This window comes from Mirounga angustirostris, unplaced genomic scaffold (genome assembly GCF_029215605.1).
Source record: "Mirounga angustirostris isolate CCGP_5_RB_7025 unplaced genomic scaffold, mMirAng1.0.hap1 SCAF_1, whole genome shotgun sequence".
Taxonomy (NCBI): Eukaryota; Metazoa; Chordata; class Mammalia; order Carnivora; family Phocidae; genus Mirounga; species Mirounga angustirostris.
In genome coordinates this window covers 137,765,890-137,787,404 of record NW_026991709.1, presented here as the reverse complement: position 1 = coordinate 137,787,404, position 21,515 = coordinate 137,765,890, and the positions used below count along the sequence as shown (strand labels likewise).

The following is a 21,515-nucleotide window of genomic DNA, read 5'->3' as shown; positions in this document are numbered from 1 at the left end:
GAGCTCACAGGGCCACTTCTTTCCCCCATCCTCAGGTCCTGAGCTCGCGGGGTCCCCCATTCCCTCACCTCCCCGAGTTTTGGGATGGGGGAAGAGGCGCGCTCTCTCGCTTTCCTTTTCCAACAATGTCGGGCTTTGGCTTTAGAGGGCCCCACTCCATACCCCACTTCTAGGCTCGGGCTCTCAGGGGACCCCCACTCTTTTTCCCTGTCCCAGATTCTGTACTCGCGGGGGAATCTCCCACCCTCTTCCCCCGCCCGACGCCCGACTCGTGGGCCCCCCCCCCTCTAGCCTGTCGTACCCTCCGCCCCGCCCTCCGCCTGGCCGTCCTCAGGGCAGGCCGCCCGCTGCCCGCCCTTCCTCCCGGCGGGGTTACTCCGGGACAGGCGCCCTCCCCCGCCCTCCCGCGGCGGGAGCCCAAGCCTCTGGCGGCGGCGGTGGCGAAGCCCGGTGCCAGAGCCGAGCCTTGAACTTCCTCTCGACATTGGAACCCTCCCCGAGCCCCTGCGTGCAGGCAGGCCCTCGGCCCCCGCTACAGCCGACGTGGGCGGCCGTGACCCCCGCGGAGGGGGAGCGCCTCGAACTCCGTCGGGTGCCCGCGGGCTCCAAGAGGTGCGCTTAGGCTCCAGGCCCCAGAACCGCGCGGGTCGTTTGTCTTCGCCTCTCTGGGGTTTCCAGCGCTAAAGCTCCCGGAGCCCTGCTGCCGCCCTGCAGACGGACTTAGCGCCGGACGGCCCCTCCCGGATCTCGAACTGGACCCTCCTGGGCTGAACTTCAGGCGGCCCCCGAAGGCCTAGCGCCGTCGCTGACCTGGCACTGCGCGGGGCGAACCGGCAGGTGCGACCGATCTCCCCTAAGTGCGCGCCTAACTCCAGGGCTCCAAGCCCCCGGCACATTTTTCTTTTTAAGGTAAATGTTACTGAGAGCTCCTACACTCTTCTGGGCAAAACCCCATGCGATTGTTTTAATGTAAATTCGATTGCAGTATGAAGTACACGTAAAAGGTGCACATAAAAGGTGCACGGTGCAGAGCTGGATGAATGTTCACGAATTGCATATACCTGTGTAAGCGGCAGCCAAACCAAGAAACAGACCAGGACCAGCACCTCCGATGCCCAGCTCAGCTCCTTCCAGCCCACTACCCACATCCACCCACCCACAACCACTATCCTGATTTCTCACACAAGGATTGGGGTTGCCTGTTTTTATACTTTATATAAATGTGATCACAGAGAATGTGCTTTTCGTGTATCTGATTTCTTTCACTCAACATCATGTCATCGTGTTAGTGAGATTCATTCATGTTTTGGCCTCTGGTGGAAGGTTCTCGTTTCTATATAATATTTCCTTCTATGGATATACCACAAATTGTTCTGTTTTCATGGAAATTTGGGTAGCTTCCAGTTTTGTGGCTATTACAGAAAGTGCTGGTGTGAACATTCTAGTACATGTCTTTTGGTGGATTTTGTGTTTCTGTGGATAAATAACTAGACATGTTTCTGTGGATAAATAACTAGACATGGTATTGCTGGGTCATAGGAAGGCATATGTTCAGTGTTACTGAATACGGCCAGAGAGATTTCCAAAGTGCTATGCCCATCTACCTCTCACTAGCAATTTATGAGAATTCCCATGGCTCCAAAACCAAGTTTTAATGAGGACCTACCATGTACAGTGAACAGGACACACTGAGTTCCCATGCTCTAGGAGTTCTAACAGGAGAGACAAGGAGTATGCACAATGACAAATACCTAGGCAAGCTAATGCGTCGAGGTGGTAAGTGCTGGGGAATGAATAAATGGGCCATGGGGTGGGAGAGGGCGTTTAAAGAAGGCCCCTATGAGGAGGTGACAATGGAGTCCAGACCTCCAAGACAAGAAGGAATTCTGGATAAAGACGGGCCAGGGACATGACGCTGATCCAACTCTCTCCCACCTTTTCCTGCCTCCCAGTTTGTGGGCTCCCTGGACCCGGAGAGACCAGATTTATAGATCCAAATACTCACGTTCACAGTGCTGCTTGCTTAGGTGAGAAAGTCCCAGGAAGGCTTCTGGCTGGACCACCCCCATCTCTCCTGGCCTCTGAACTCCCAGACACTTCTCTCCCAGGGCATTTCCACACTCAGTTGTATAATTAGTGCTCCTTACGCTTTATGGCTGGGCTCCACATTTTGCCAAGTACATTACCACTTGAAAAAATATTTCTGACTCCCAGTTATTGATGAGGTAGCCTGGTGTTAGACACACACAGAGTTCCCACAGAGGAAACAGCATGAAAACATTAACATGCCCAAAGCCAAAGGACAAGTCAGAAAAAGATCAAAGGCAGCTCTGGACAGTTCACACCACCCTCCTCCAGGCGCTGTGCTGAGGGCTTTTGCACAGAGTCCCTTTAATTCTGACAACAAACCCTCCAAGTGGGCATCATTAGCTCCGGTCAACACAAAGTCACATAGTTAATTGAGGGAATTTAGATACAAATCCAGAACTGTCTGACTTTAAAATTAAGTGTCTCGGGTCAAGTTCCCTAGAAGTAGAGTCTATAACCAAGATTCTTGTTGAAACCATTTTCATATAAAGTGCTTGCAGGAAAAGAGAGGGAAGCAGGATAGGGCAGGTGGGAAAGCTGAACTAGAATGTGGTCTCAGCTGGAAACTGGCTTCAGTCTCTTCCTCAAAGAACATGAATTCCATCACAGTGTTAGTCCCACTTTGAAACAAAGGAAGAGGCTTTTGTACCCAGCTGTCAGCCAGTCCTTGGCATTAGTCCAGGGAAGGGGATATCTACGAGCCATTACCAGCCAAGACAACAGTGGCCAAGAGATTGCACCAGCCCAGTGAAGGGGCTCTGGCTGGGGAACCAACAGCATCCACTATTCCCAGTAGCAGTTTGTCTTTGCCCCAGCCTCGTGTGGGACATCCAGGATGTTCAGGAATCACCGTGCTCCAGATACTACAGTCTTCCTAGCTCCCACGGCCCCCAAACTTCCCCAACACCAGGGGATCTCAAACTTCAAAGCACGTGTAGAATTTCCTGAAGGATTTGCAAAAACACGTTGCTGGGCCCCACTCTCAGAGTTTACAATACCCAGGGTTGGATGGCGTCTGACAATTTGCATTTCTAACATGTTCCAAGAAGGTACGATGCTGCTGGTCTGGGACCACCTTTGAGATCCACTTCCCTGCAGCATCATTTCAGGTCATTACACCTGTTCCCGTCTAAAATACTCAATGATCTATCATTTTAACCAGGTTCTCCATAGGCAATATGTCTCCGCAAATGGTTATTCTATTCATGGAATTATGAAAGTCTGTGGCAGATAATTTGGACATGCAAATCTACATGGTACCCTCTTGGTGACCCCCAGGATTCAATCCATTCAAAAAGAGAATTGGGAATCCTGGATTGACTCAAGGCAAAATATTGGATTAGCATAAATTTTCCCCCAGGATCCCAGACGCCCTTTCTGCCTTATGTATTTCCTCCCTATTCCCGTAAAAGCCCCAGAACATTTTATGCTGAAGCTGGCTCTACCTGCTCACAAGAGCTGATTTGAGCCTGTCTCTTCCCAACTGACACAGAATTCAGCAAATGCTAAAAAGCAGGGCTTCCTCCCCACCCCAGAGAGTTAAGTTATTAAACTTTTACTGCACACCGCTGCATCTCTCCCTCCCTACCTTTAAAAGCTGTCTGAAAACAGATTTGAAATCTCACACAATGTATAGTTGACAATAAAATTTAATATTTTTGTGTTCCAAACACTACCTGTTATGTGCCACACTATGCTGAGTGTTTCCCATGTTTTTCTTAATTCTCCAAATAATCCATTGAGGTGTTTTCATACTGAGACTAGGGAAAGTTAAGACTCTCACAAGTTAGCTGCTTTGCCCAAGTTCATATAAACAGAGGTAGCCTCTGGCTTACCAGCCCACATCCACTAACTAATCTCCAAAACCTAGGCTCTTTCTGCTACTGTAGTCCTACTTACTTGCACTTTGAAAGAAGATCAAGTCTAAAACCAAAGAAATGGTTCCTTCCTGCAACAGTTCATAAACGTTGTTTTTTTGTTTTGTTTTTTAAAGATTTTATTTATTTATTTGACAGAGAGAGAGAGATAGCGAGAGCAGGAACACAAGCAGGGGGAGTGGGAGAGGGAGAAGCAGGCCTCCCGTGGAGCAGGGAGCCCGATGTGGGGCCCGATCCCAGGACGCTGGGATCATGACCTGAGCCAAAGGCAGACGCTTAACGACTGAGCCACCCAGGCGCCCCCAGTTCATAAACGTTTTGATCTCAGGACCTCTTAACATTCTCAAATATATTGGGATCCCTAAAGAGCTTTGGTTCTATGAATTATGTCTATCAATATTTATAGTATTAGAATTGAAACTGAGAAATATGTAAGACTTTAAAAAATTCATTTAAAAATAGTAATGGTAGTGGGCGCCTGGGTGGCTCAGTTAGTTAAGCGACTGCCTTCGGCTCAGGTCATGATCCTGGAGTCCCTGGATCGAGTCCCGCATCCGGCTCCCTGCTCGGCAGGGAGTCTACTTCTCCCTCTGACCCTCCCCCCTCTCATGTGCTCTCTCTCATTCTCTCTCTCTCAAATACATAAATAAAATCTTAAAAAAAAACAGTAATGGTAGGGGCGCCTGGGTGGCTCAGTCCATTCTGCATTGGGTTCCCAGCTCAGCAGGGAGCCTGCCTCTCCCTCTCCCTCTGTCGCTCCTCCTGCTTGTGCTCTCTACCTCCTTCTCTCTGTCTGTCAAAATAAATAAATAAAATCTTTTAAAATAAATAAATAAATAATAGTAATGGTAAACCATTACAGGTTAATGTAAAGACTACATTTTTATTAAAAATAACAATATTTTCCAAAACAAGAAAGTATTTAGTGAAAAGCATGTCATTATTTTGCATTTTGTGCATTTCTTTAATGTCTAGTTTAATGGAAGACAGCTGGAGTCTCATAACTGTTTCTGCATCCAGGGGCGCCTGGGTGGCTCAGTCGTTGAGCATCTGCCTTTGGCTCAGGTCCTGATCCCAGGGTCCTGGGATCCAGCCCCACATCCGGCTCCCTGCTCAGCGGAAAGCCTGCTTCTCCCTCCCCCACTTCCCCTGCTTGTGTTCCCTCTCTCGCTGTGTCTCTCTCTCTCTTAAATAAATAAATAAATAAATAAATAAATAAATAAATAAATAAATAAATAAAACGTTTCTGCATCCAATCTGCTACATTATGTTGTTAGGGTTGAAGAAAATGAAGAAATTCTGGCCTTACCCACATAGGGAAAGGGAGTACCTCACAGATCCCTAGAAATATTCTCAGGTACCCCCAGGCACCTTTGAATCATTTTGCTAACTACTGTTCTAATTATTAAATTTCAGGCTTAGAACAGAGATCAGGAAACAATGGGCTTCAAACCCTTAGTCCATCCAATTGTATATTTAGAATTTGATTAATCCAATGAGTTAAACAGCCATACTATAAAGTAAATATAAAAACTATATTGTGGCATTTCAAATATTCTCTCTCTCTCCCTGTCTTTTAAATCGCAGTCACTGCCAGCCCACTGATTTTCCAAATCCCAACAATGGATTTTTCAATACCATGTATTCATTTTGCAAACACATTATTGAGCCTCTACTATGTACCAGGCGCCATGCTAGACATTGGAGACATAGCATGGAAAATACCCAAGCCACTGCCTTCATGGAGCTGACAGTTTAGTGGGAGAGACAGGCTGTGCGAAGCATGCAGAGACAAAACTATGCAGTGCTGTAGAGAATCCTGGGAGATTTTCTACAGAGTCGGGGGGTGTCTTTCCCAGGGAAGTGCTGAGGAGAGGCCTGAAGGAGTCCTAGAGGATAATTTAGTAAAAGTGGGATGGGATGGAAAGCACAGATAGCAAGGCTGAAAATGTGTGAAACTGGGCCAGAGAAATGAGGCTCATTGGCCATGTCAAAGATTTGGGTCTTTTTCTTTTTTTTTTTTTTTTCATGAGAGACAGAGAGAGAGAGCAGAGGGAGAAGCAGGCTCCCAAGGAGCAGAGAGCCCGATGCGGGACTCGATCCCAGGACCCCGGGATCATGACCTGAGCTGAAGGCAGTCGCCCAACCAACTGAGCCACCCAGGCGCCCCCTTTCTCTTAAAAGAAACAAAAGGCCAAGTTTTAAGTGGAAAGAGATGTGTTGTGGGTGAGACCATTCAGAAGAATTTAGAGTAGTCTAGGTCAGACAAGGTAATAGCTTCAGCTCCTATGGGTGGGGGTTGGTGAAGACAAGTACACGGGTTGGAGAGATGTCAGGAGGTGAAACTAGAAGGACCCAATGCTGGTTTGGATGTGAGGGAAGGAGAAGTCCGTGTCAGAGATGCCTCCCAAGTTGCTGCAGACATCTACGGAATACCACCTACCTGCTGGCCACTGCCCCAGGCTCTGATGGCACAGCAGAACAGGAATTAGGGTTGGGCTTGACTAGGAATGACATAAATAAAAACTAAGCATTGCTTGAACAAGACACAAGGGTGGTTTTCTTTTTCCCCCTTTTTTATCTTTTCTCATTGAAAAGTTTAGAAACTTGAGGCTCAAGACTCTCCTCCATGAAATCCTTAGGATTCAAGATCCTTTGACCTTATTGCTACTCTAGCCCAGGTCTCTATTCCCAAGGTCCCCTACGACGGTTCCTCCAGCTCTGGCCATTATACTATACTGGCATTATACGTGCAGCCAGCAGGAAGAGAAGGATGAGAAAAGGCACAAAGCATAAGAAAACTTCCCAAATGCAACCACACGACACTTGTGTTATTTATGTCCGCTACCCAGATTTATTCATCTGTTCCAGAGAAGGTGCCCAGGGATGCTAGGAAACACAGTTTCCATTCCAGATAGCTGTGTGTGCAGGTAGAAATTCTAGTACTTGGAGTCAGGGGAAAAGGATATTGAGGGACAGCGCACATTTCCACAAACACAGAATTAGACACAGGTGTAATTTTGCACTTGTAAAGGCTTGTAACAGTTTGAGGTCAGTGGTTTCCACCTTTTAAATCTGTTTCCCTCATCTGTCAAACAAGAGAATTCCTCCCAGGTGACTTCTATAATGTCTTCTAGTTCTAGAGTACTACGATTCAATGTACACTTCCCTTACAATGGGGCCTTTTCTAACCATTCATTTGTCAAAAGCCTTGATTATATTTGATTTGCTACAAACAAATGCATTTTGCTAAAGACACATACAGTTCTTTCCTACAATGATTCTCTTTGCTAAAGCTGGATTAACTGCAGTCAGTCACATGTGATGTTTTGCTGGCTCTTTACTTGATGCATTTGTTTTGTGGAAAATAAAAAATATTAGAACAGTGGAAAAATGTAAACTTTTTATAGTTGTTTGAATTAACCATGTGGTTTGGAAAATGTTGGGATTAAGTATACTTTCTTTTAAAAGAATACAAAAAACCACTTCTTCAATTAAAAATAATTCTTAATAACAAACATTAATGGTGAGTAGAACAATCAGGAATTATTCAGCAGTATGATCACTATCCCCCCTTATCCGTCTGATTTTAGACAGTTGGGATGAAGAGACAGGTCCCCTATTCTGGTTTTGTTTGTCTGTTGGATAAAATAGGACTTATTGTTCAATGTTTTTCAGGTTCACTCCAATGTTTAGGCTGAATTTCTTGAAGTGATGGTAAGAAGATAACCTATAAAAGCGTTGGTTACTCCCAGGAAAAGAACTTGGGTCTACAATTTGCCAAGGTTACACCACAAAATAGATAATTTATAGCCAGGTTATCCAGTCCTGACTTTTGTCCCTAGGCTCTTCATAAATCTAGCCAGCCATTACAAAAAAAAAAAAAAAAAAAAAAGCCAAATGATAACTTTGACTATACTTCCAATTTTCTATTGAATTAATGAGTTAGTATGAGAGTCCAGTGATTTTTCCACAAAACCTTCCTGATTTGATTTATTGTAACTGAATAGTTCAAAGAACTGTTGACATGAGAAGATTCTACCTGTTTTCCATGAATTAGTGGTTAATTATGTTAAAGACCGCTTAAAAAATATTAAAGACAAGGCATTGAAAATATAAATTTAATGAAAGCACCACTGAAATCATGAAACATGTTTCTTGTTAAATTAATTTAAATAACAAATTTAGCAAACAGGGTGCCTATTTTTTAGAAGTATCTTTTATCCTCACATAAGGACGGTTTGAAAATTAGCAATAAATTATATTTTAAAATTTATCTTTCTTCCTTACTTTTTTTTTTGAAGATTTTATTTATTTATTTGACAGAGAGAGAGCAAGAGAGCACAAGTGGGGGAGTGGCAGAGGGAGAGGGAGAGGAGAGGGAGAGGGAGTGGCAGAGGGAGAGGGAGAGGAGAGGCAGAGGGAGTGGCAGAGGGAGAGGGAGAAGCAGACTCCTCGCTGAGTAGGGAGCCCGATGCAGAACTCGATCCCAGGACTCTGGGATCATGACCTGAGCCAAAGGCAGTCCCTTAACCAACTGAGCCACCCAGATGCCCCTCTTCCTTACTTTTCAACCTAAAATTCAGGCACAAATTTTTCAGGCACAAATTTTTTAGTATGAATGCGTGTGTGTGTTTATGTGTGTTCATATGTAAATAGATTTCCATCTATTTTTCTGTGTGGGTCTACCTGCCTTACAAAAAAAAGTAGGATTTATATCAATTTGTCTGAACTTTGAAATAACTTTTACAATGAAATTATTTAAATATAAACTATTTCAAAGCTATTAACCTTCTGGTAACTTCAGAAATGCAGCAGCCAATGACATGCCATAAAGTACAATTTGTCAGTTGATAAGCTAGGAGCTAAACTTGCTTGCTCAGATTTGGGCACAGATAAGAAACCTGAATGTTTAAGCAAGCCATACTCCAGTTTTACAGTTGCCCAGAGATTTAAATAAGGCGGGATGATTGTCTATCGCAGCTCATAATAATGCTCTTAAATTTAGAGCTCCAAATACCCCCACTCACCAGTCGGCATGCTTCTCGAAGCCTTCAGACTGAAAAACTGCAGCTGTGTTTATGCGGTAATTTAGAACTCCTATTACATATGCAAGCAACTGGGCTCCATGGCTCAATCACAATTCATTCATTTTGCTTTTTGTACCAAAGAAATAAAATCAGAGAACTATACAGCATTATGGCCAGCTCTTGAAAATCACAAAAATCAGGAGATTGAAGATTATAGTCCCACAAAAAACACAAATCTTTTCCATTCCCCATTAAATAAAGTTCACAACAAAAATTCCAGATATCTGTAGCTAAGGTGTGGTATTCAGCTCAGCAAACATTTATTAGGACAAAAAATGTTATCATAACAAGAGCAATTAAAGCATGAATAAGGCAGCCCTCTTACTGTATGGATCTTAGAGTCTGATAGAAGACACTTGGAATCAAATACTCTGTGTGTGTGTGTATGTGTGTGTGTGTGAATGTATAAGTAATATTCTTTATGGAGAACATGGGCAAACAGATTGAGTTTGTTTCCAGATATAAATAAAATTCTAGACTATTTTCCCTTGGAGATATTACAAATCTGTGCAATTGTATTACTGGTGACATACATAGCAACAATTTCTAAGTATTTGCTTACTGTCCAGATCCACAGTAATCCTTACAAAACAAAAATATATGCAGTTCATCTTACTATATATAGTAGCCAGATTCTGAAAAGTTGTGTAAAAATTTGCTTTTGTGTAAATGGAATACTACTTTAATAATACTTAATGGTTCACTCAAATTTAAGTTTTTAAAAATTACAGCATGTTCAAATGTAGGTGTTTATATAAATCTGGGCTTTTCTCATATTATTGTTGCTTGTCAAGTATATGTATGCACAGGGTGAGGAGACTACACTGGCTTATTGCAAGAAAAAAATTTTTTTTTTTTTTTTTTTTTTTTTTTTTTTAAAGATTTTATTTATTTATTTGAGACAGAGAGAATGAGAGACAGAGAGCATGAGAAGGAGGAGGGTCAGAGGGAGAAGCAGACTCCCTGCCGAGCAGGGAGCCCGATGCGGGACTCGATCCCGGGACTCCAGGATCATGACCTGAGCCAAAGGCAGTCGCTTAACCAACTGAGCCACCCAGGCGCCCAAGAAAAAAATTTTTTTTAAAGATTTTATTTATTTATTTGAGGGTCAGAGGGAGAAGGAGACTCCCTGCCGAGCAGGGAGCCCGATGCGGGACTCAATCCGGGGACTCCAGGATCATGACCTGGTTGGCAGTCGCTTAACCAACTGAGCACCCAGGCGCCCGCAAGAAAAATTTTATTCTGAACCACTGACTTTTAAAGGTGCTATAGAGAAGTGAGACTTTTATAATTATATTGGAACATAACAAAGGCTGTATTCATTTTACTCTCAGGTTGCATTTCAGATGTTATGTTGATTAGAATGCAAAAGTTTCTACTGGAAACAATCTCTTAAATGCTAAGTTTTCAAGAAAGCACAGAAGCAACTCATTTATTTAAGGTATGGCTCTGTAGTAACTGTTCTTAAACACATTTTTTCTTTAACACTTGAGTGCTTCAGGGGAGAGAGATCAACAGGCTTCTTATCATTCCACCTCAATAGTCAGGCATTTCATATCTCTGAGTTGCAGTGATTGCTAAGCCAGACTCCTGAGGTGATGGGGGAGACTACTGGGAAGAAAGACCTGAAGGGTAGGACACCTGAGCTGTAAGGGATGAGAAGGTGGGGTAAATAGTAAGGGACCTTTCGCTTCCTTTTCTATACAGCTATAGAACAGAATTGTTACTGCCAAGATGAAAGAAAGGAAAAGAGACATCAAGCACAATGATTCCATCTTATACACTCTTTGATCGCCAAACACAGATAGATGATAGATACATAGATAGGTAGATAGATAGATAGATAGATAGATAGATAGATAGATAGATAGATAGATAGATGATAGATTAGATAGATAGATGATAGATTAGATAGATGATAGATAGATAGATAGATAGATAGATAGATAGATAGATAGATAGATAGATGATAGATGACAGAAGCTTTTAGAGTCATAGAGTCATAGGAAAAGATAAAGGTATACTTGCAGGCCAGTAGCTCCAAGCCTGATTTCAAAGACCACTTGGGTTCTAATCTCTGATTCACTACTTGGAAGTTGCATGATTTGGGGCGAGTACTTAAACCTCTCTAGTTCTGGGGTTCCCTGCCAGAAAAAAAAATAGAGGTAATAATATTACTGAACTCACAGAATGTGGTAAAGGAGATGAGGTCACCCATGTAAAGTGATCCTTAGCACAAGTGCACAACCTAAGAAACTCTCAGTGATTGCAACTGGCAACAGCAGCATTAATTTTATGGCACATAGTTGAAAGTTGCAAGCTATTTTCAACTGGGGATTAGTTCCAGATTAACTAGATTTGTGACCTTGGATAGGCCATTCATTTCCCTGGGTCTTAGTTTTCTCAGGTAATACGAAGGGGAAGATCTGGATAAAGTAATGCCTCTTAAATTCAATGTGCATGCAATCACCTAAGAATCTTGTTAGAATGCAGATTTTGATTCAGCAGACTGGGTGGTGAGCGAGATTCTGAGCTTCTAACAAGCATCTGGAATGAGGCTGATGCTGCTGGTCTAAGTACTACACTCTGAGTCGCCAAAATGTAGGCCATACCCAGTAAAGTCTCTTCCAGCCTCAAAACCGTAGTTTATAATTATGATAGTGGCCCATTTTTGTACATAAGGAAGGGATAAAGAATTGAAGTACACTTAAGAAGAAAACTAGTCTCAATTGTCCTGGGGATTATGTCTGTAGGGCTCCAGTGGATCTTGGAAGGGAAGGACAGGACACTTCTGAAGAGTCAGAAGATAATGCGCTGCTGAGAAGGTGGTCCATTGGGAGTATTTCCTGATGTGGTCCTTGGGACAGAGGCAATTTGAAGAAGTGGTGGTAAAAAAGGGAGGGAGGCTTGAGGAAATGTAAATTGGAAGATTTTTTTTCTTCTTGAGTCTTGAAGGCAGCATGGCACGCACGATAGTGAAGAGTGAGGGCTTTTGTTTGGGCTGTGTAAGGGTGTGTGTTATCAACTAGACATGAGCAGTTATCCTAGCTTGGCAACTTAATGGCTGACCTTAGGCAGATTGCTTAATTTTCCTTAATTCCATTCTCTCATCTATAAAATGGGAATAACGGTACCTCCTTGGGCTCTTGTGAGAGAGAGTCAAGTAAATTAGTGCCTAAAGTATGATGCACAGGGTTTAAGTGCACAGTAAGTGTTCCTAGAGGCTTATCCATTAAATTTATCACTGTCACCATCATCATCGTTACCATTAAGTTAGGAGCCCTGGCAGGGTGAGCATTGTAATCCCAGCTCTATTTTAGTTTCTACAGCAGTGGTTCTCAAATTTCAATGAGCACCAGAATTACCGAGGGGGCTGTTACACCACAGATTGCTGGGCCCCACCCTCCAGAAACTCTGATTTAGTATGGAGGTCTTGAGTGGGGCCCAAGATTCCACATTTCTAGTAGGTCTGGGGACCATCCTTTGAAAACCACTGTTCTACAAAATTACTTCCTATAAATGGCATGATGAAGGGATGAGGCAGCCCTGGTAAGTGAATTTTCCACACAGGTGAGGCTGACCTCATGGGACACTTTCTCACTTCAACCAATTTTTGATGAAAGCTTTTCTAAAATGTATCATTTTTATTTTTGATTTCAGAAGAGATTGAAGAGAGTGACCTCTGATTTGTGAACTTAAAATCAACCCGGAAATTTCCAGAAAGTATCCCTAAAGAGACAGTCATGGATCCCTAAAAGAGATAGTGGGAAACTCACAGTCCGCATGAGTTCCCTGAGAATAAGTATCTCATGCTAACCTTATCTTCTTTATTGTTATGGTTGCTAAACTGGTACATTGGAGAAAGGGTGCAGCCAGGAATATCAGACAACATAATGTGTGTTAAGTTGACTAATGGAGAGGTGTCATCCTGAGGAGATATTTCTTGTAGTGTGCCATCAGATTCTATCCGCAGGCTTATCTTACTCTTTCTCAATTTAGATGAAAACACAGAAGGCAAGGCAAGCCAGACTATAACACATTACCATTCCCCATGGGTGTTAAAACATAGAGAAGCACTTGACGGGAATAATAGATAAAAGGGCTAGAAGTCTGGAAGGAGAGCTAGGGTGGACTTTGAGGGTCCACCCAATCCAGAACTCTATGGATAGTTATAATCACCTATTATGGTACTGTGGCATAATATCCACCATAGACAGGCAACTACCTTGGAGCTTTTGGTCTTTGTTGCCCGGACGACAGCAAATTAACTCTTATTCCCAACAACACCCTTCCTTCTGCTCACCCAACTTTTACCTCTTCATGTATGCCTTCTTCCTTCAACCTGTTCCTAGATTGCTCTCTCAACTCTACAAACGTATGCGAAATCAGATAACCAAACTTGATAAGAACTATGAACATCACAAGAGTATGCAGACCAGTGGAGAACCTAAGGGACCGTTTGTAGGGTTTGGCTTTGGGGGTCCCAGAAGGTGTTTTGTGTTTTGCTTTACATTTATGTTCCAGAGGAATGAAATCATCCAACTTTTGGCCTCCAGAGCTGCCGTGTGTTACTATAATAAGACCCAAACATCTCTTCAGTTATCATTCACATTTCTGAGCAAACCGTGTTCACATTAAATGGTGACTTACTAACATATACAAGGTGAAATAGCATAATGCTCTATATTCTGCCTGAATCTGTTTGTTGTTTGACTAAATATGGTTGCAAGCTCCATGTTCTGGGTACATATATGTATACAGCTCTCATTCACTATGACCAGGGGATAACTCCTAAGGACAAGTGAGGAAATGTTTTAAATGGAAAGGTGTTCAGAGGACACTTAAAGAAAGAATTCTCAAAAAATAAAAAATAAATAAAAAATAAATAAAAAAAAAAGAAAGAATTCTCATTTTACTTCACTACTTTGTTCCGTATCTTGTTTCCCTAGGTGGCACCATATTAGTGAGAACCCTCTAAACTACACACCGTTTTATGTGATAGACTGTCTGATAATGCACTTATCTCCCATAGTCAATGAGTGTCTTAGTCAAGGCTAGGTAGGAGTCAGGCAGGTTTTTCATTTATCATTCCTAATGACCTGTAAATGTAAATGTTCCACTGACTTGGGCTTTTATTTCTGAGGTAAACATTTTGCTAACTAGTCATGGGTCATGTAAGCACATTAACAGCTCACTGCTAACTTATCATCACTGAGCAGCTAAACTCCATTGAGTAAAGCAGATAGTTTTTGCTCTCCTGATTTCATGATGTTGGCAGTAGCAATCCACAACCTGGGAAGATAAACCTTTTTAGAGTCCTTTCAACTTGATTAGATTATTTAACTGCTGATTTATTCCAGAAAGACGAATTGTTTTATGTTGTAACATTTCCACTGAGTAACAGAATATTAGATGGGCAAGGCAGGAGAAAGTATAGAATTACAAATTTAAATACATTGGCTCTGTACTCAGAGATATCCATTAAAGGGAACAAATATTACAAGATATTCAGATACATTCTCAGGGTGCTGTGTATCCCTATTTTTCCTTTGCTACATTTTTGGGGATTCATGCCAAACAAAAGAATTGTAGGTGGCTGATAATTAGTAAGTGTGCTTTTTTTTTTTCTTTGCAGCAACTTTTGTAAAAATCCTCTTATTTCTTGGTACGTTCATTTCTGTCTCTCTTGGGCAGTTTGTGAGAAGTCTATTACTTGAGATGTCATGCTTGAAGAATTTATTTTTTTTAATTTTTCTGTATTTTGAAGAAAACAATTTTTTCATTCAATTAAATTGCTTAGGGTAGAAGTGGATTAAATATCATTTGTTATGAATATTCTCCACATTTTTCTCTATTCTCTATAAGGTGCTAAAACATGCCAGTAAGAAATTTCTAAATCTAGAAAATCATTTTAGCAACAAAGTTCAAATTTTCTGACAATGGGAGGTAGCACAGTAAGTTCTCAACTGGGGATGAGTTTGCCCCCTAGGGGACATTTGGCAAAGTCTGGAGAGATTTTTGGTTGTCACAACCTGAGAAGGGGCAAGGGCAGGATGAGGTAGATATAGGTGTTACTGGCATCTAGTGGGTAGAAGTCAGGGATGCTGCTCAACTTCTTACGATGCAGAACACAACAAAGATTTACCCAGCCCAGAACATCAATAGTGCTGACACTGAGAAACCCTGGAATCTTATTTTATTTATCTATTTTTAAAAAATTTTAAAGATCTTATTTTTAAGTAATCTCTACACCCAACGTGGGGCTCGAACTTACAACCCTGAGATCAAGTCTCGCTTGCTCTTCTGACTGAACCAGTCAGGTGATCCTAGAATCTTATTTTAACTATAAATGAAATGAAAGTGATTGAGACAGCCTGAACTTTGCATACTAGATCACCATCCTTTTCAAAGGTAAGAAGTAGCAACGCTAAAAGAGGAACTCAGCCTAGGATATAAGAAGAAAGGAAATTTTCTTCCTTTCTTCCTAAGAAATACAAGTGCAGGAATCATTCCATTACAGTGAATCTTGACCACTCGTTCATTAGTTCCCAAAAATTGTTGTATTTGTTATTCCTAATTTTAATGCACTGTAAAATCAGGATATGGCATCACCACACACCATGAAACTTGTTCTTCCCCTTTCTGATATTTCATAAGCTGATGATGTGGTCTTGAACTTGTGAAAGTATATGCTCTCTTTCTTCTGCTTTTTATTCTACTTTTAGAACACACCCTTTGAAACAGGGTGATGATTTAGGCAGATGCTCTTTGAAACTATTTTTTGTTCAAATCCAGCAATATGACAAAAGAAAAACACAGGTAAACCTTGAGGGAGTTTTAGGGCAAAGGGTGTTATATATTTCACAATGATCGGATTGTTCTGTTATTATGTATCTATGTATATATATACTACTATGCCTATAATAGTCTTCCCTTAACATTTCTTTCCACTGACCACTGCAGTGTACTATAAAACCCTTTCTTATACCTTGGAGGTTAAGCAAATTATCTTGAATAATTTGCTTCATTTCTTACAAGTCTGTTTTCTCATCTGTAAAGTGGGAATACTACCATTATCTGTCTGAGAGGATTTTTGTGTGTAATAAGTGAAAGCTTAGAAGGTGTCTGGCACATAATAGATGCTGATTAATGATAGCTATTATTTCTTTGGAAAAAAATCAGAGCAGGATTTTGAAATCATATATTCATCAAATATTTATGAGGCATCTTCCCTGTGTTTGGTACTATTCTAGGGGCTGGGGCTGGCTCAGGGAAAAAAAACAACAAAAAAAACCCCTTCTTTATGGAACTTACACACACAGCAACAGACATGCAAAGGCAAACACATACACACAGATAAAAACACATGCACGCACAATGAAAATATAAACATTTGGTGTCTCTTCTCTTACTTATTTCAGAATTTAAATGAAAGTAAGCACTCCTCCAATTGGCCAAAATGGCACAGTGAAGAACAACTATAGAATTCTGAAGGAATGCTTTTTTTTTAACATTTCTTTCAGATTTTGAGGAAAAAAAGGTATATTTCAAAAAAATTATAAATGTTGTCTCTTTGAAATGAAAATCACACAGAATGGCAATTGGGGAAATGAAAGGAACAGGCTCTTTAGGTAATATTTTAATAGCTCCAAGAGTCATTGAAGGAGACCACAGAAGATGTATTTATTACTTTTGAACATGTAAATAAATAATTCATAGACTGCAAACAAGTCAAGTGAATGACAGTGCGGCACAATTGCTAAAAAATATATGAAAAGGAAGTATGAACACATGAGCCTTCCATGATTTCTTGGTTGGAAATCTTTTGTGCCTCAGAAGCTTTGTTACCCTTTTCTTGAAATGCTTCCACCCCTCTTCACCTGGCTGGCACACACTCATCCCTGAGCACATGGCTGACATGTCCCTTTCAGACAGGCCTCCCCTGGCCACCCCATCTGATTTAGGTGCCTTCACTCATCATCCTTCTTCATTCATCCTCTCTTCTTCTTTATCTATCTATCTATCTATCTATCTATCTATCTATCTATCTATCTATCATCTATCATCTATCTATCTATCAATCATTTGGTTATATTTTTAAACATCTTTCTACTTTTCTTGACAAAGTTCCACAAAGGGAGGGATCATTTTACTTTGTCCACCATAATCACTCAAGAGCCTAGCGCCTGATCCCAACTTTGCCCTCAACAAATGTTCATGGATAAGATAAAAGCTACCCACTCAAGGTGAATTGACTGCCAAGAGCACTGAGACTATCAAAGCATGCTTCCTTCCATTTTCTGTGATAGGGTGAATACACCCTGCCCCCATCGTGCTGTGTACAAATACATTGTATTATTTGGCCTTGGTCTGTATTTCTCTGTATGTGGCATAAAATGAGGGTGAGCTCAAACCTGTCATTATCTGACACAGTTCTGCCAAGACCAGTTCATACCCCACATACACAGTGACCTTTGCTCTTGGCTTTGGGTATCAATCTCTGAAGCAACGTAGAAAAGCTTTGGCTAGTCTAGACACAGAAAAATTATTTTTAAGCTGAGCAAAGAATCAGAAAAGGTAAGGGCCCATTAAGATGTTGCTCAATTCTAAGAAAAGAATGAAAGGGACTTATGATTGTTCTTACTTAAAACTTCTCCAGTCAGATGTTTAGCTTTGTGCCTCTAAACATCAGCCATATGCATCAGTCACATTTTAACAAGGCGATACTGCTAATGCTCCCTTCCTTTGAGAGGTAGAGCCTATTTTTCCTCCCTCCAATCTGGCTTGAACATGGGGCTTGCTTTGGTCAATAGAACTTGAACAAACATGATGTAAGCAGAGATTTTGAAAGTGCTTTGCTTTGTTTGGGGCTTGCTCTCTTGCTGGTTTTTGGGCTCCAAGACGACCACATGAAGTCCAGACCAGCCCACTGGAAGATGGAAGACCACAAGGTGCAGAGCTGATCTTGTATAGCTGGGAGCCCCCAGGCCAAGCAGGCTGCCAACTGCCAGACATGTGAGTGAGATGACCATAGAGTATCTGACCCCAAATTAAAGAACTGCCCGGGGCGCCTGAGTGGCTCAGTCGGTTAAGCGGCTGCCTTCAGCTCGGGTCATGATCCCAGGGTCCTGGGATTGAGCCCCGCATCGGGCTCCCTGCTCGGCGGAGAGCCTGCTTCTCCTTCTCCCTCTGTCTGCCGCTCTGCCTACTTGTGCTCTCTCTCTATCTCTGTTAAATAAATAAATAAATAAAAATCTTAAAAAATAAAATAAAATAAAAAAATAAAGAACTGCCCAGATAACCTACAGACCCTGAAAAATACTAAATGACTTCCACTTTAAGTCATTAATTGTGGGGGTGGCTTATGAGGCAGCAAAAGGTAACTGATCCAGTGAAGTCACAGATAATGTATTACTATGTGACTGGTCAAGGAGGCATGCCAGATGGTCAGAAACTGTAAGTTTGGCAGAGTTTGTCAAACTCAGTAGTCCCCTAAGATTGTCCAAGGTATAAAAGGGGACTTACTGATCCAAAATTTGGGAATCACTGCATTGTAAACCATTCTCCATTTAGAGACTGGCAACACAAATGAACACATTAAAGATTTTGAGGAACCATGCCGTAAAAGAAAATAAGCCTGCTAAAAAATTTTAAAGCCCTTCCTGCTTCCCAAACTTTTTTGACCTCTTGACCTTATAGTCTGGACATTATCTTCATTGCTGAAACCCTGGTCCAAACATAACGGGAAGGTGACTGGATGAGAACTATGAGATCTGGATTCGGGTCCAAGATGTAGCATTTATAAACTGTAAGAATCTAACTTTGTAGAATTAGGTAAAATGAGAGATATTATCCTTGCACCAAGTCTCTTCGAGGTCATAGTCAACCCATTCATGTCACTTGGGTTGGAAATTTAGATGATGCATTGACACTTTGTGCTCAGTCCTGTGTTCTGGTTTTGATGAGTTGTGCCAACCTTGAAGTGGCAAATCATTCACTCATCTCAAAATCTTTTTTGAGACCCTGCTGTGTGTCAGCTACTATTCCAAGTGCTGGGGATACATTAGTGACCAAGTCTTTCCTTGAGAGTTTGATTCTAGTAGGAGAGGTGGATGATAAATCTGCAAAGAAATAGTAATATAATGTCAGATGGTAATAAGGACTGTGAGGCAAACACAGTAAAGGGCTAGACCACTATTCTTCAACTTCAGCATGTGTCAGAATCACCTAGCTGATTTGTTAAAATCTAGATTTCTAGGTCCCATCCCCCAGGGTTTCCGAATCAGTAGGACTCAAGTGGGGATTAAGAATTTTCATTTCTAATAAATTCCCAGGTGATGTTGATTCTGTTTGGTGGGAGGTCCATGCTTGAAAACTGGGGAGCTAGAGAGTTGATAGAAAGTTGCTCTATGAGATGACCTCTAGGATCATCAGAAAACTTGCTGAATGAGGGAGGAAGCTATGGGAAGATGTGGAAAGAGAATTTTATGTAGAAGGCAGAGCACAGCACGTGCAGAGGCCCTGGAGGCAGAATCAAGCTTGTTCTGCTGGAGGAATAGTGGGAGGACTAATTTTCCTAATAGTCATTGATGTGGTAGCAGACCAAAGTCCTTGTCACCTATCAAAGCATGAATTATTGAGGGGGAGCAATCTTCATAGGCCATGGCCTGCATGGTTCACTGGCTGGAGTTGAGCTTTCAGGTGAATGACTTCCTGATAATACTCAGATTTAGAGGGCGCCTGGGTGGCTCAGTTGGTTAAGCGACTGCCTTCAGCTCAGGTCATGATCCTGGAGTCCTGGGATCGAGTCCCGCATCGGGCTCCCTGCTGAGCAGGGAGTCTGCTTCTCCCTCTAACCCTCCCCCCTCTCATGCTCTCTCTATCTCATTCTCTCTCTCAAATAAATAAATAAAATCTTAAAAAAAAAAACAAAAATAAAAATACTCAGATTTAGAAAGAGTTAAGAAGAAAAAAGGAACCTTAAGAGCTGCGAAGTTTGAGTTAAATTATGTGCCAAGACCAGAAAAGGAAACTGCTCATGTGTCATGTTTCATTTGTAAAGGTTGACTGGTTTCAGTTTTGACACCAGAACTGGGTATCACTCAAATACATAAAGTCCCCAAGTCTCTGGCTTGTAGAGGGTCTGTGATTTCTCAGGTCACAGCATATCATTTCAACATGCTCCTTGTGCATCTGTGGATTTCCCCAGACAACAGCACATTGTGTTTGTAGGCTGCTGTACACATGGGAGATATTTTTCACATCTCTTATCACATCAGATCCTTACAATTTAATTTCATGATGCAGGAGGGGCAGAAACTATTACTCCCATGCTGCAGATGAGAATACTGGGGCTAGGAGAACCCAACACTGAGAACCATTTCTTTCTTTTCTCTTCATATGGTCCTTTTTTTGAAAGGCAAACTGATTTTCCAAGCTGTGACAAATGTGCAGTCAATAGTGGAGCAGGGTGGTGGGGGCCAAACCCATCATCTTCCCACCACTGCCTCTCCTGAGGACATTTGGTCTCAGTCGCTGCTGACCACTCATGTGCATTTTATCATCACCATCAATCATAAAATGGTGGACTCACTCAGAAGAAAGATCATTTGTGAGAAGAAAAGAAAGCTGAATTTTATTTAGCACCCAAGATCCAGGCATGGTTCAACAACTTGGTTCAGCATTTCAAAGTGTGATTTTAGTGAATCCCCTTGTCAGTGGGGCTTTTCTCCATTTTGTAGGTGAAAAAACTGGGGATGAGGGAATTTAATTAATGGCTTGAGGGCAATAATGTGAGTGACTTGATGTCATTCCTCGCTACTGGTATTCTCTCCAACTTCAGTGACCACAAAGCTTTCTTTCCACTATGGCATTGAAGCCTGGAGGAAGAACCAAGAGGTGGGCACATACATGATAAGAATGAAACAATGCCTGGTAGAACAGTTTCATGTCAGTCAAGCCAACAGTTTGAATCAGCAACACTCTTTCTATACTTAGAGATAAAAGCAGTTAAAAAACTAAGCTAGAGGAAATGTCCATTATATCCTTTAAAAAACGCAAACATCTTCATATGGAGGACCACCCTTCATCATCATCATCATCATCATCATCATCATCATCATCATTATCATCATCATCATCATCTGTTTATTAATACTTTATTTTAGAGCAGTTTTACCTCCACAGCATAATTAAGGGGAAGCTACAGACATTTCCCCTATATCTCCTGTCCTTATACATGCACACAGCCTCCCTCATTATCAATACCCCTCACCAGAGTGGTACGTTTGTTACCTTTCATGAACCTACCCTGACACATCATTATCACTCAGAGTCCATAGTTTACATATGGTTCACTCTTGGTGGTGTACATTCTGTAGATTTGGACAAATGCCTAATGACATGTATTCAGCATACAGAGTTTGTGGTAATCATTGCACAGTATATGTAAATCAGAACA

At 41.7% G+C, this 21,515-nt stretch overlaps 1 protein-coding gene across 2 annotated transcripts in view; it reads left to right on the top strand.

Annotated features, from left to right (window-relative positions):
• The first annotated feature begins 391 nt into the window (after nt 1-391).
• Nucleotides 392-21,515, top strand: part of THRB (thyroid hormone receptor beta) — a 404,443-nt gene continuing 383,319 nt past the window's right edge. For both annotated transcript variants that reach the window (XM_064588701.1, XM_054504453.2), the window contains exon 1: nt 392-909. The gene's annotated coding sequence lies outside the window, so the exon portion shown is untranslated. The remainder of the gene's footprint in view (nt 910-21,515) is intronic.